We start from the raw sequence: 14679 nt of genomic DNA on the forward strand, positions 1-14679 counted from the left end.
GAGAGTACAACACTTCTTCTTTTCAATTAGCAGCCAAGGAGAGGGCACCCTTACCTACATCCACAAGGAAAACAACCTAGAGGTTAGTTCAGACAGCATTGGAGGTAACATGGGTGACCTAGTTGTCATCCATGTCACCAAGGAACTAAACAAAAAGAAAACCATGCTGTTAGAAAATAGTGATGTGCAATGGATTCTGGTAGTGACATCTACTTTTCTTAAAGTATCTAAAATAGATGTAGCCAAGATCAATGAAAGAGTCATCATAGTTTTTGGGCCAGTATGTTAAGAGACATACTAGCATACCTGCAACCCAATTGCATTACTCAAGGTAGTCTGGTCAAGCATGTGCTATAAGTATTAGACTTATGACTGCCAAAATCTAATCAGTCATTACTTTATGATCGTAACGAATCAGAAACAGCTTCATAGAAGGAGTAAAAAAATAGCTTAATTAGGTTAGGTGATGGTTAGTTGTAATCAACCCGAATTTTTCATTCAGCCATGTTAAGTACAAGGTTATCCAAAGATAATCAAGACACCCTGCCATAAGGTAGACAGTCCTACCAACACCAAGTCAGATAGTGACTACATAATTCCCACCATTAGTAGAAGAGATGAGCTGTGAAAGAATTCTACCAACATTTACCTGTGTAAATTTTGCAGACCTATTTAGTATCTTACAAATGTCCTCGCCTCCTACCAATTGCAGAGAGTCTATATTAGCCAGTCATATGACCAAAAAAAGTAGAGTAGCTACCCATGTTGGGTAAGCAAGTTAGTACCCTTACATTCAAGTTATACCCCTGGTCAAGGAGCAAGTCAGACCAAATGTGTAATGTTAAGAGTAACTGAAGGTAATATCTCCAAATAGAGCATTAGCAACAACTTGCAAATCACACAAGCAACAAACCAGAGAACATAGGCAATTTACACATTTACCTCAGGTTAGCATGCCCTAGCATTTGTCTATGGTGAGTAAAGGAGCCTATTACTATCCAATGAAAAGGAAATCCAAGAGGCATATTTGCCATACACTGTGCCCAATAATGGGCTAACCAGAGCTAGTACATAAAGTTAGGTCATTATGACAAGCCCAGCAAGAGTCAAACCAATGTAGCCAAGAGGCCATACTAGGCAGTATGTTAATCCAAATTTTTGATGATCATCCACAGAATAGTTGACCCCCCATACTTTCTTGTTATTGGTCAAATAGTCAGCATAGTAATGAACTATTGCCACGGGGTATATTAGTCCACAACTTAGAGTAGAAGAGGTAGCTGAAAAACCTTTGAGCAAAGTACATATGAACAACAACAATGGTTTTAGCTAGCCTATGCTTTTTTCAAAAACAACAAAACCACCTTTAGGCCAACCATAATATAGTGTTTTGCCTAGGGCCATCAAACACAACAAGTAATTTAAACCAATAAAATTGAGTAGGCATCTACCTTGGATGATTCAACTGTGGCTTTTTGGTTGGGATCCATTAAACTTGAGAGCAATAGGGTAGAATAGGGCAGGAAGCCGATGCAGAGCACACACAGTACAAAGGAAAAAAAGATATGCTGAATGAAAACTAAGTGAGCAAAAGCTCACCTTAAATAGAGTTTGCAGACGTTCCCATTCCCGCCATTGCCACCACCAGTTGGCCATGGAGCCCACCTTGGGAAGCAGGTATGTAGGATAGAAGCCCTCTAATTCATTGCCAAGAGGAGCTTTAGTGCTGTGCAGCGGTTCCAAAGATAAGGGCCCTAGCCTCATACGACAAGTGGGAGCAAAATTCTCTTCATAATCTGAGACTTTTTGTTCTGCATAGCCTTTTGCAACAAGTCGAGCCTTATAGCAATCAATCTCACCATCTGGCTTGCGTTTTAACTTGTAAACCCACTTCCTACCAATGGCCTTTTTTCCAGGAGGCAAATCACATAAAGTCCATGTGTCATTTTTTATAAGTGCGTCATATTTTGATTGCATGGCAACCATCCAATTTTTTGAATTATGTACTTCATCAAAAGACAGAGGTTCCTCTACATAACATAAGCTAGAAACAGCCAAAGCATAACAATTTGATGCAATCCGATACATGGCAAGAACCTGAATGAGTACAACTAGACAAAGGTGCATCCAATTTATTGTCATGCAAAGTATGCACCAACCATTTTGGCTTACATCTAGCCTGCTCATTCTCAGCCCTTTCCTCATCAAGTACATTGTGTACATATGCATCAATAATAGGCTGATCTATAACATTTTCAAAAACCCCCATAGGATGTACATTTTCCTCATTTGAATTTACATTCAAACTTCCACCACTAAAAAGAGGCAACAAACTGTCATTAATATTATGTGAGCTTACAGTACTGTCTCTAGTACATGACAGCAAGGGTTGAACAAAATCTTCCACAAACACAACATCCCATGAAACCAAGATACATTTTTTTAATGGATGGTACAACATGTAACCTTTTCTTTCAGTACTATAACCAACAATTATGCATTTAGTAGCCTTATTGTCCAATTTTTTGCGTTGCCTTTGTGGCACCAAAGCATAAGCCAAACAGTCAAAAATGCACTTATGATCAATAGATGGATTTCTATCATGCCATGCTTCATGAGGAGTCATAGACTGCAAAGCTATCGTAGGACACCTGCTAAGTACATACGTAGCACACATGATGGCCTCAAGCCAAAACAAATGTGGCAAAGCTTGACTCTTGACCATACATTGTGCCATCTCCATAAATGACATGTTCTTCCTTTTAGAAACACCATTTTTCTGAGGCATATACGGAATTGTACATTGGTGTTTTATCCCCCGGCTAGCCAGAAATGCATTAAATTCATGAGACATATGCTCCCCCCCTCGATGAGAACGAAGGGTGCACATAGTACATTTAGAGACATTTTTAGCCATAGCCAGAAATTGTTTGAAGCACATAAACACTTCGGACTTTGCTTTAAGCGGATACAATGAAAGTCACAAAGTACAGGTAATTGCCCTAGGATGGAGTTTGCATGGCTCCACAAACATCACTATGCAAGCTACAACCTACATGTAGCCCTTAATGAACCATCCTTTGGAAACTTCGAACGTTGCATTTTACCCTAAATACATCCTTCACAAACATGCTTCAAAGGTTCTTCAAGAGCGGCAACGAAGCAGCCATATTAGATTTTGCAAATACAGCAAACAGGCAAGATTCATATGCCCGCAAGATTCAGATGCCCAAAGTGTGCATGCCAAAGTTTTGCATCTGAAATTGCCTTGGAATCCACAACTACATTTTTTACCACACTTGTCATACAAAGTGAGTTTATACAGCCCACGACATAAAATTCCAGATGCAATAATTTCATTACCAAAACTGAGATCATGAACTGTACATCTCATCCACAAATTTGACAACAAGACCAAGTCTAGCATGTGCAGATATAGACAAAAGGTTCTTCTTGATCCCATGTACATACAATGCATCAACAAGTGTTAAAGAACTGCCATTTGCAGTAGTCAGCACAATCTTTTCTACTCCCTTGACTAGATAAGAGGCGTTGTTGGCACAACTGAATGAATTTCCATGAGGGACATCCTCGAGAGAGGAAAACAAGTCACGATGAGAGGTAATGTGCTCTATAGCACCAATATCAAAGTACCACACATGAGCAACTGTAGAAATTGACATACATGCATCATGGACAGAAGGATCATAAGTGCACTCTGCACTAAAAGCCCGTTTTGCATCTACATTAGCGTCACAATCTCCTTTCACAAAAGACTCTACAATTGTTGCACTTGTGGAACCGGCCTCTTTCTTCTTAGCCTCTTTTTCCTTCAATTTCAAACAGTGCTTGATCAAGTGATCATTAGCTTTACAATAATGGCAACTCGTCTTCTTTTTGCCCTTTTCACCAAAATTTCTAGACAAAGTGCTATCAACAGAAGCATTGGGAACAGGTGATTTACCACTTGTAGAAGAACCATGAGAAGTGGCTATATCTGTTACCACCTTTTCTTTGAGCAACAATAAAGACTTGTTCAACTTCATGCTATTTAACCCTTTTTTTTTTGGAAAGTGACTCTTGCAACAGCAATGTGCATAATGCATCAACTTGACAACTTCAGGATTTCCTTGGGTCATAGGTCTCCAAGTACTAGCAAAAATCTATAAGAATTTGGCAAAGCATCAAGAACAATCTGCACAAGAGAACTATTAGAAATGAATTTGCCTGCAAAAATGAGTTGCTCATTGATATCCTTGATACCAACAAGGAAAGTGTCCATCATCTTCCTCGTGCATAATCTTGGACTCTACTCTTTATGTAGCCATGCAATTTTAGCCTCATTGTGACTTGCATAAAGACCAGCCAGAATATCCCAAGCCTATTTTTTAGATTTAGCTAAACGAGTGTGAGTAGTAAGGCAATCAATGCATGAGCTTGTGCATATCTAACATCCCAGCTAGCTTGCTCAATCGTAGGCAAGACAGCTCTAGCAACAATAACCTTGCCCACCAAAACCTGCAACATTCTCAACATTGCATGTATCCATGGAACCATGACGTACATCAATGCCCTGCACAAGATTTCAAATGCCCTTTGACACAAGAACATGTTGCATCATGTTAGCCCACATTGGGTAATTGTCCCCATCCAATTTATCCTCAGGAGCAAACACCTTGAACACATCTGTGTTGTTGTTAGCCATGGTGAATGCCTGCTCTTGATGTGAAAACTGCCCAAAAAGCGGAGAAATAAAGCAAGACCGACACGTGCTAAATAGCACAACAGGTAGAAGACTGTAAGGGACCTCTTATGCAAACAACGGCACTGATACAAATTCTGCACAAAATGATAAAATTGCATACACAGTATTTCTTGTAGTGGAAACGGAGGCCAAAATAAACCCAAATGTGAAATCTGAGTAGATTAAGCTCTACAAGCTTATCCAAAATATTTTTCGACATGTTGATGCTCACAAAAGCTCACTAAAATCTAAGAAAGTGAGCATGCATGTGTTGGCAATGGTGACGGCTAACCCGGGAGGATGTAACCTACTCTGATACCAACTGTTGGAAATAGGGTTGCAGGGAAACGCACACAACTTGAAGAAGACAAACGAAGGTCAAGGTACACAATGGAGAGTAGTATTACTTAGTGTGCAATGGAAAGATTAGTTAGCCCTAGAGTGATGGGCGTATATACAATACATGGGGGGGAAAAACTTCCTAGTGAGGGAAAAAATACCCCGGTGGTCCTAAGTGTGTTTACACATCACCACCACATGTATATTATAACATTGGGCAATGAAATAGATGATTGTACAATGGGGGCTAGTTGTGTCTTATATACTAGCATGGGGGCCTTAAGTTCCTCTATAAATTTCCCTATAGAGAATTTAGACAAATAAATAAAATAATACCTAAAGCCAAAATAAATATTGGGATCACATTGGGCTATTTTCTTGAGATCTATAACTTTCACATGCTCTTTGCAACTCATATGGACATATTTAGGAAGACAAGTCGATGAAGAAGCTACATGGTGTTGGCGGATTTAGTAAACTGGCGTCCACCTAGCCGGACACCACATTTTTTATGAAGTTGTACTCTATTATTTCTTCAGCTAGTGTAGCTACATTGTGTGTAAATCTTGATCCCAGAGTAGCAAGTTAATTCTCTAAGCTATAATTTTGTCATGATATGTGTAAATACCCATGTGAGCCGGCCATTGGCCATTTAGAAAGCCCTAGGTATAAAAGTCAATAACTTAAATGTAAAAGAGGCTTATCTTTTGAAGAATAAAGAGCTTTGTTGTACGTACGCTCAAGCTACTTCTCAGCTCCAAACTTTAACCGTCATAACTAATGATTGGGCAATCCAATTTCGATTATGAAACTTGCATTGTGTTCCTCTTTCTTTGCTCTTTCAATTAAGTGAAAGCATTGTAAATTATTTTGTGGTTTGCAACTACATATCTACAAGCCTAATCTTCATATTTGAGTGCTTAAATCACTCGTTGTTTTATGTTTTGACCACAAGAGACTATTATTAGACCTTAGGGCGACCTATCTTGTATGTTTTGTTGTAATTTTTGTGACTTGGGTCATGATGCATCACGATCCATGTACCTTGTCATAATGCGACGAGACTGGATAGACATGTCCTTGTAGTCCTAATATAGCTTCCCTTAATGTTTTGTGACGATCCAAGTTTGTTTACTCGACAAAATGGCGTGATGACCTAGAGCAGTGAGATAGGACATAGGCGGATTCTTTTATCGTTGAGTGATGGTTTTCTTATTGAGTTGATGCATTTGCTTGTTAGGTTCACTTCGTGAGGACTGACAACCTCAAAGAGTCTTCATGCCCCATCCGAGTCACTTCCCTGAGTATTGACATATTATGTTAGTGCTAGATATTTATGCTATACAGATGTCTGTAGCGGTGATCCGCTAACATTGGCACCATTGCCGAGGAATGATCCTTAGATGGCGAGTGACCTAGTGCATATTTAGAGCGTTCTTTTTGAGAGATTGGATTTCTATTCCATTTACACCTTAGTAGTGAAGCAGCTAGACACCAGGTTTAGTGCTTGATAGAGTCTAGAAGTCGAGGACTTACTAGATCTATTCTTGAGGGATAAAGAGAGATGTGAGTGAGATAGCCAAAAGCATTTCATTCTTCGAGTTCTCATTACTTTCAGAGTGTTGTATTGTTTTTCGTCACGACTTTTTTTTTGTTACTTTGTTTATTTTTGCTCCTAGTTTCTTTCCATCACATAGCAGTAGGGTAAGTAGAAACCAACACCATCAAATTGAGCTACAAAAATCAAGGGAAAAAGGGCTGAAACCATATTTTGGCCAAAATGATCATCATAACTCTGAAATTTTGAAAAATTGATGGTAGAGACCTAAAAGCTGATCCAAAACCAAAAATTTGGTGATCAAGGGCTTTAGTAAACTCATCAAAAGCAATCTAAAAAGTTTGGGTAGAATCTATGAAGAAACATGGATCGCGATCCATGTACTTCAGAGGCCATTTTTATAGAAAAGTTTCCAGTGACACTTTGTATTAGTTAGATAGTGCTCTGATAAAGTTTTTTGTAAGAAAAAAATCAAAAATCACATCAAACTTGGTTGACATGGCAAGAATAGCAGAAACAGGGGTTTTAGACACAAAATTGGGCATATCTTGAGATTGTGTGATCCAAATTTTAAAAAGGTTGGGCATTAGCATAAGCAGGGCATAGAGAAACTTGGTTGATACGGCAAAAACAACAGAAACAGGGGTTTTAGACACAAAATTGTTCATATCTTGAGATTTTGTGATCCAAATTCAAAAAAGGTTGGGCATTAGCATCTACAAGGCATAAAGAAACAGTTGACCAAATTTCATGCCAAAATCATATGTCAAACATGGAGGATGATCCATGTACCTTTTCATCATTTGGGACTAAGATTTGAGTAGTAGATAGCTAATACCATTTGAAGCAACTTTTCCAAAAGGCACATTAGCAAAAAGTTAAATAAAATTGGTCAAAAGTGTCAAACATCAAAAACCAGTCAAAAGCCACAAAGCAAACACAAAATTTCACTTTTGATTAGTGAAAAGTGATCCAAATCCAAAAAAGTTTGGAGAATAGCTTCAAAATAGTAAGGACTACAAGCTGACCAAGTTTCATGTCAAAAGGACGTCAAACATGGATCACAAATCCATGTACCTCGTCATGATTTTTGGCTGAGATTTGAGTATTAGGTAGCCGAGACATAGACGAGCACTTTTCCCAAAAGAAGCATTTGCAAAAAATGTTGAAAAAAGTCATCAAAAGATCTAAAAACAAAAGACTGTCAAAACTGCCACAATAGAGTCAAGAATTCACTTTTGGTTGGCAAAAATTGATCTAAATTTAAAAAAGTTTTGGGAACAACATAAGCTATTAGCTTGCCAAATCCCAAGTCCAAAAGTGACCAAACATGGATCGTGATCCATGTACCTCTACACCAGCATGTAGTAAAAACCATTGTGAACAAAGCTTCCCAAAGCAAAGTTGTCAAAAAAGTTCCAAAAGTGGATCAAAAAGGCTAAAAGCACTTTTGGCACGATTTCCAATCCAAAGGTCCAAACCCAAAAAGTATGATACCATAGCATCTACCAATCATCCTAATGGTACTAAGAAAAGTCAATTTGGCCTCCAAACATGGATCGTGACCCATGGTGACAGCTTGACCTGAAACTTTCCCAGACTGTAGTGCATACATGAGGAAACATATCACTAAGTCCAACCTTGGAAAAAAAGCAACAAATTTGGGTCAAAAGGTAGCAAAATAGAAGATAGAAGCAAAACCGCAGAGTAGACCTAGGGTTGGCCATTTGACCTATCAAAACCAATCCAAATTTAAAAAGATTTAGGATATAGATTGTAGACATAGAGTGCAACAAGCTCCCCAGAGATCAAGTCCAGATTTGATGGAACATGGATCACGATCTATGTACAACAATCTAAGAATTTGGTGAAAATTGATACAGAGCCTGTGCATGGCCTTGTCTGGCTACTTTCAAAATAACATGGATCGTGATCCATCTACCTCTTCATTGTGGAGTATCTACCTTGATGAGCTTGAAGACATACTTGAGTACATCTCAAATCTCAAGTTTGAGCTAAAAATACCTTTTGAGACCTTGATACAAGCAAAAGCTCTGGTGTCCTTGTCCTAAGACGGTTTTGAGTGCTATTTCAAGTGCAGTTCACCAAAATTGCTCTAACTTTTGATACACAACTCCAAATTGAGTCGGGCAGCCATGATGGCTTGTGGGCAATAGGACACACAAAAACCAAAGTTTATTAGGTTTTCTAATTTCAAACTTTTTGGGTACCCAAAACCAATTTTCAGAGACCAAAGGATCACAAAGTCCTAACTTTAGAGAGACCTGACCAGCGGCAAAAAGAGATAAGCTGCACAAGGCCAAGTTGCGCTTGTCAAAGACAATCTTGAGAGTTTTGGGTGACCCTTAACAATGACAAATCATCCACCACCAAGGTTTTCTACTCAAGTAAGAGATGTGCATCTAGAGGAAAAGCATCTTTTGATCAACAAACTAAACGTGAGATTTTGTTACTATATACATGTGGTAGTGATGTGTGTGAACATAGTTAGGACCACCAGAGCATTTTTTTCCTCACTAGGAGGTTTTTCCCCCATGCATTGTATATACGCCTGACACTCTAGGGCTATCCTATCTTTACATTGCACACTAAGTAATACTACTCTCTGTTGTGTTCCTTGAGCTTCCTTCGTCTTCTCCAAGCTGTACATGTTACCCTGCAATCCTATTTTCAGCAATTGGTATCAATGAAAGTTGCATCCTCTCGAGCTCAGTAGCCATTATCACCACCACATGCCTACTCATTTTCTCCAATTTCAATAAGCTTTGGTGAGCATCAGCAGGTCGACAAATACATCGGGTAAGATCGTAGAGCATGGTCTGCTCAAAATTTCCATTTGGGATCATTTTGGCCTCCATTTCCACTATAGGCAATACTACACAGGCAAATTTATCCTTTTGTGAAAAATTTATGTCAGTGTTGTTTTTTGTATAACAGGGCCCTTATAATTTTCTTTGGATTGTGCTGTATAGCACGCATTAGTCCCCCTTTGTTTCTCCTCTTTTTGGGCAGTTTTCACATCGCACATACATTTTCCATGGCTAACAACAACATAGTTGTGTTCAAGATGTTTGTTGATAAGAATAGATTGAATGGTGACAATTACTCAATGTGGAATTACATGATGCAACCTGTTCTTGTGTCAAAGGGCGTTTGGAATCTTGTGCAGGGTATTGATGTACATCATGGTTCTATGGATAAAGGAGACGTTGAGGATGTTGCACGTTTTGGTGGCAGAATTGCTGTTGTTATAGTTGTTTTGCCTGCGATTGATCAGGCTTGTTGGGATGTAAGAGATGCGCAAGCTCATGCATTGATTGCATTATCTATGAAGCGCAATATTACTCCTCACATTCATTCAGCTAAATCTAAAAAATAGGCTTGGGATATTCAAGCTGGTCTTTATGCAAGTCACAACGAGGCTAAAATTGCTTTGTTGTGTAAAGAGCTAGAGTCAAACATTATGCATGAGGGAGATAAAATGGACACTTTCCTTGCTGGTATCAAGGATATTAATGAGCAACTCGTTTCTACAAGCGAAGTCATTTTGACAGTTCCCTTGTGCAGATTGTTCTTGATGCTTTTCCAGATTCTTATCAGACTTTTGCTAGTACTTGGAGACTTAGAGACCCAAAGAAATCCTAAAGTTTTCAGTATTATGCACGTTGCCATTACAAGAGTTGCTTTCAAGAAAAAACACGGCTAAACAACATGCAGTTGAACATGCCTTTATTGATGCTCAAAGAAAAAGTGGTAAAAGCAATGTAGCCACTTCTCATGGTTTTCTGCAAATGGAAAGGCACCTGCTCCTAATGCTTCTGCTGGCTGCACTTTGTCTGGAAATTTTGGTGAAAAGAACAAAAAGAAGATGCGTTGCCATTATCATAAAGCTAGTGATCACTTGATCATTAGCACTGTCCAAAATTGAAGGCTAAAGAGGCATTACAAGTGCAGCTATTGTAGAGTCTTCTGTGAAAGGAGATTGTGATGTTGATGTAGACATAGAATGGGCTTTTAGTGTAGAGTGCACTTATGATCCTTCTGTCCATGATGCATGTATGTCAGTTGCTACAAATTCTCATGTGTGGTACTTTGACAGTGGTGCTACAAAGCACATTACCTCTCATTGTGACTTGTTCACCTCTCTTGAGGATGTCCACGGGAATACAGTCACTTGTGCAAAGAATGCCTCTTATCCGATCAAGGGAGTTGGAAAGATTGTGTTGAACTGCTGCAAATGGAAATTCTTTCACACTTGTTGATGCACTTTATGTACCTGGGATCAAAAGGAACCTTTTTTCTATATCTTCACTTGCTAGACTTGGTCTTGTTGTCAAATTTTTAGATGACAGATATACATTTTATGATCTCAGTTTTGGTGATGAAATTGTTGCATCTGGCATTTTATGACATGGGCTATATAAGCTCACTTTGTATGAAAAGTGTGGGCAAAATTTTGCAAATGCAGTTGTGGATTCAAAGGCTGTTTCAAATGTAAAAATTTGGCATGTACATTTTGGGCATCTAAATTTTGTCAGTTTGCTGCGTTGCAGAAATCTGATATGGTTGCTTCTTTGCCGCCACTTGAACCAATTGTGAAGCATGTTTGTGAAGGTTGTATTTTGGTTAAGATGCAACATGCAAAGTTTCCAAAGGATGGTTCAATGAGGGCTACATGCAAGTTGCAGCTTGTGCATAGTGATGTTTGTGGGCCCATGCAAACTCCATCCTTGGGATATTACCTCTACTTTGTGACCTTCATTGATGATTACTCCAGGGTGTATATCTGCTTAAAGCTAAGTCCGAAGTGTTTTATGTGCTTCAAGCAATTTCTGGCTAGGGCTGAAAATGTCTCTAAATGTACTATAGGGACCCTCCGTTCCGATTGAGGGGGGGCAGTATATGCCTCATGAATTTAATGCATTTTTGGGTAGTCATGGGATAAAACACCTCAGTAAAATGTTGCTAAGAGGAAAAACAAGTCGCTTAAGGAGATGGCAAGATGTATGGTCAAGAGTCAAGCTTTGCCACATTTATTTTGGCTTGAGGCCATCATGTGTGTTACTTATGTACTTAACATGTGTCCTACAAAAGCTTTGCAGTCTATGACTCCTTATGGAGTATGGAATGATAAAAAGCCATACGTGATCTTTGAGGACCAATAACCCTATGTTTCAATAAACTCTTCCAAGGTCAGTCACTCCAAAAGCCCTAGAGCATTCAACGACGTATCAATACATTGTCCAACACGTGGCTTAGGCTCAATAGAGCTTGCAACATTTCAAGACGCTCATTTGCTAGAGCACCTCTAAACACCACCAAGGTCATGGCAAGGTCATCGCATAGTAGCCTATACAATACCATTTCAAAAACACTCAGTCCCTAGCCATTGGTTTCACCCATGTTAGCCACTTGCATTTCAAAACATGGTGGCCTCGAGTGAAAAAAGCCATTTCAGTTTGGCATCATTTGAGAATGCTAATGCCAATGGATTCCTCTTCTTGGTAGCCTTTCTAGTCTCCTATTTCAACAACTTTCCTTGGCCTTGGTTGTGCATTTCAAATGGGAGCCAATTTGGCCTCTTTTGTATGCAGTATCTCAAAACGTTATGTTGGGTCACCTTACCAATTTGCGTGTGTTTTAGAAGGTAGACAATTTCTCCTTATTCACCTACATTATAGAACGCCACCAAGGGCCTCTTCTACACCATGTGCCGCTCTCCCGTGATCATTGAGCATAGTGCACTGATACCATGTCTAAGTCAACAATGCGAAAGCAAACAATGAGAAGGGAGAGAATGCGAGAGAGAGAGAGAGAGAGAGAGAGAGAGAGAGAGAGAGAGAGAGAGAGAGAGAGAGAGAGAGAGAGAGAGAGAGTTGAACCAACCAACTGGACAATGAAATAGATGATATAGAATGGGGGCTAGGTGTGTCTTAGATACTAGCAGAGGGGCCTTAAGTACCACCCTCAGCAAATTGCCCTACCCACAACTTTGGCAAATAAGTAAAATATATACTAAACTCATAATAAATATTGGGATCACATTGGGTTATTCACTTGAGATGTTATCACTTTAACACATGGGTCCTAATGTCCCTACACAAACATTATACATTACTAGATTGTTTCTCTCTCACTCAATACATTTTTAGAGCACTAGAGAGGATGAGAAATTTGTTTTATTTGCAATCATGAAAAAAGGAGGTCAGGGCCATTGAGATGGAGAGGAGGGGAGAAGCCACATCCTATTGAAGCATGTGAATGTGCACTCATTTTGGACAAGCACCTAGAAGAGCGAATCAGACTGGTAAATCATCTCTCAAAAGTTGGAAGGGTTTGCCGCCATAGCCTTACGTTTATTGATAGGTAGGGCTGAGTTTTTATTATAGGTGTCCTTGCTCATCAAGTTTCCAAGGATGTATGTATTTTATTCCAAAGGTGGCTCCCATTTTGACTTGTAAACAATGCGCAAAATACCTAGAATGCTTGTCAAAAACCAAATAAACTCATAGATTCTTGAAAAAAAAAAGATAAAAAGTTATATGCTCGTTGAGGTTTCCTTTATAAAAAAAATAAAAAATCCCAAACGCTTGAAAAACCTTCATATGCAAATTTATAGAGGCAAGATAATTATATTGGATGGTTTTTATAGTTAATCATAAGCTCAATATCATGACTAGCGAAGAAAGGTCTCAAAACTTTGAAGTCATGTGTAAATTTTAGAGATATGAAGGTTTTGACACCAAATTTCCCCAATAATCCCCTTTGGATCACATCATAGCAGCACAAGAGGGAACTCTGCTCACATGATTGGATGGGAGAAACTAGCTTCGTAGCTACAGCCAATTGTGTCAGAACATAGCATCGAAATGCTTCTGTTCAAGGGGGAAGGTTCATAACAAAAGTGGCAAAATTACAAGTGTGAGAGTCTATTTCCTAGCAATGAGCAATCCCCCAACTTCGACAATGAGCTTTACAAGGTGTCTCCACATAGTCTAAACTAGCCTTAAATGTCATAAAATTTAATATCTAACCAACCCAAATGATTTCCTCATATTAAACTGATCATTTAATGTGGAAGAATAAAAGGGAACAAGGGTTATAATATAGACATGTGCTTATGGATCTATCTCAACACAGGGCCAAGGTGAAAGGGGTCCAAATGAGAGATGGTCTATCAAAGAGCAAGGATAGCTAATGGAGCTTAAAGACCTTAGGGTTAGCTTCATTAAAGACCTCCAAAGGTTAGTGTTAAAAGTCCTTTGACCTTAGGCAAGCTAGGGCTGTGCTTGAGGTGGGATCCCGGCCCAAGCTTGAGGTGCTTGTCGTGCTTGCTGACTAAGGTGCTTGAGGTGCTTAATCACTAAGGTGCTAAGGTGCTCCATGACTAAGGTGCTTGAGGCGATCAAGCTGTTCCAAAAGTCAATAAGTATCCATACTCATGGGGGGGCGAGCCCTCATTGTAGGAGCATGAGAGAGAACACACACACATTATGTTAACCACTTAGGGACACCCTATCACCTTTGACGGATGCCTAATCACTTTATTTAAGTCATGGACCGGGCTGGTTGGTCCATAGGTGCATAGATGATCACCGATGAGAGGTGCACCACTTATCTCATTTTTACATTAATTTTGCTATGACCGGCCACTGTGGACGTCCATGTGTGAATGGGTCAGATTCATATAAAAGGTCCATTTTGACCTAAAATCCTTATTCTTGAGGTGCATGCTAAAGAAGTGCTCTTGCTCTACCTCTACCTTCTTCTCCATCGTGTGCTCACGAGTGTGTGTGTGTGTGTGTGTGTGTGTGTATGTATGTGTGTGTGTGTGTGTATGCTTGAGAGAGAGAGAGAGAGAGAGAGTGTGTGTGATCGAGCATTACGACGGCATCGGCGGTGGTGAGGCGGTTGAGCACGGCGACGGTGGCTTCCTCTTCTTCGTGGCACGAAATCCTTCACAACAGCAAGCATAGAGCGGTGAATGACACACCATTGCCCCCTTTGAGCTTACTAG

This window comes from Adiantum capillus-veneris, chromosome 28, assembly GCF_014529385.1.
Source record: "Adiantum capillus-veneris isolate H3 chromosome 28, ASM1452938v2, whole genome shotgun sequence".
In the NCBI taxonomy this organism is placed as follows: Eukaryota; Viridiplantae; Streptophyta; class Polypodiopsida; order Polypodiales; family Pteridaceae; genus Adiantum; species Adiantum capillus-veneris.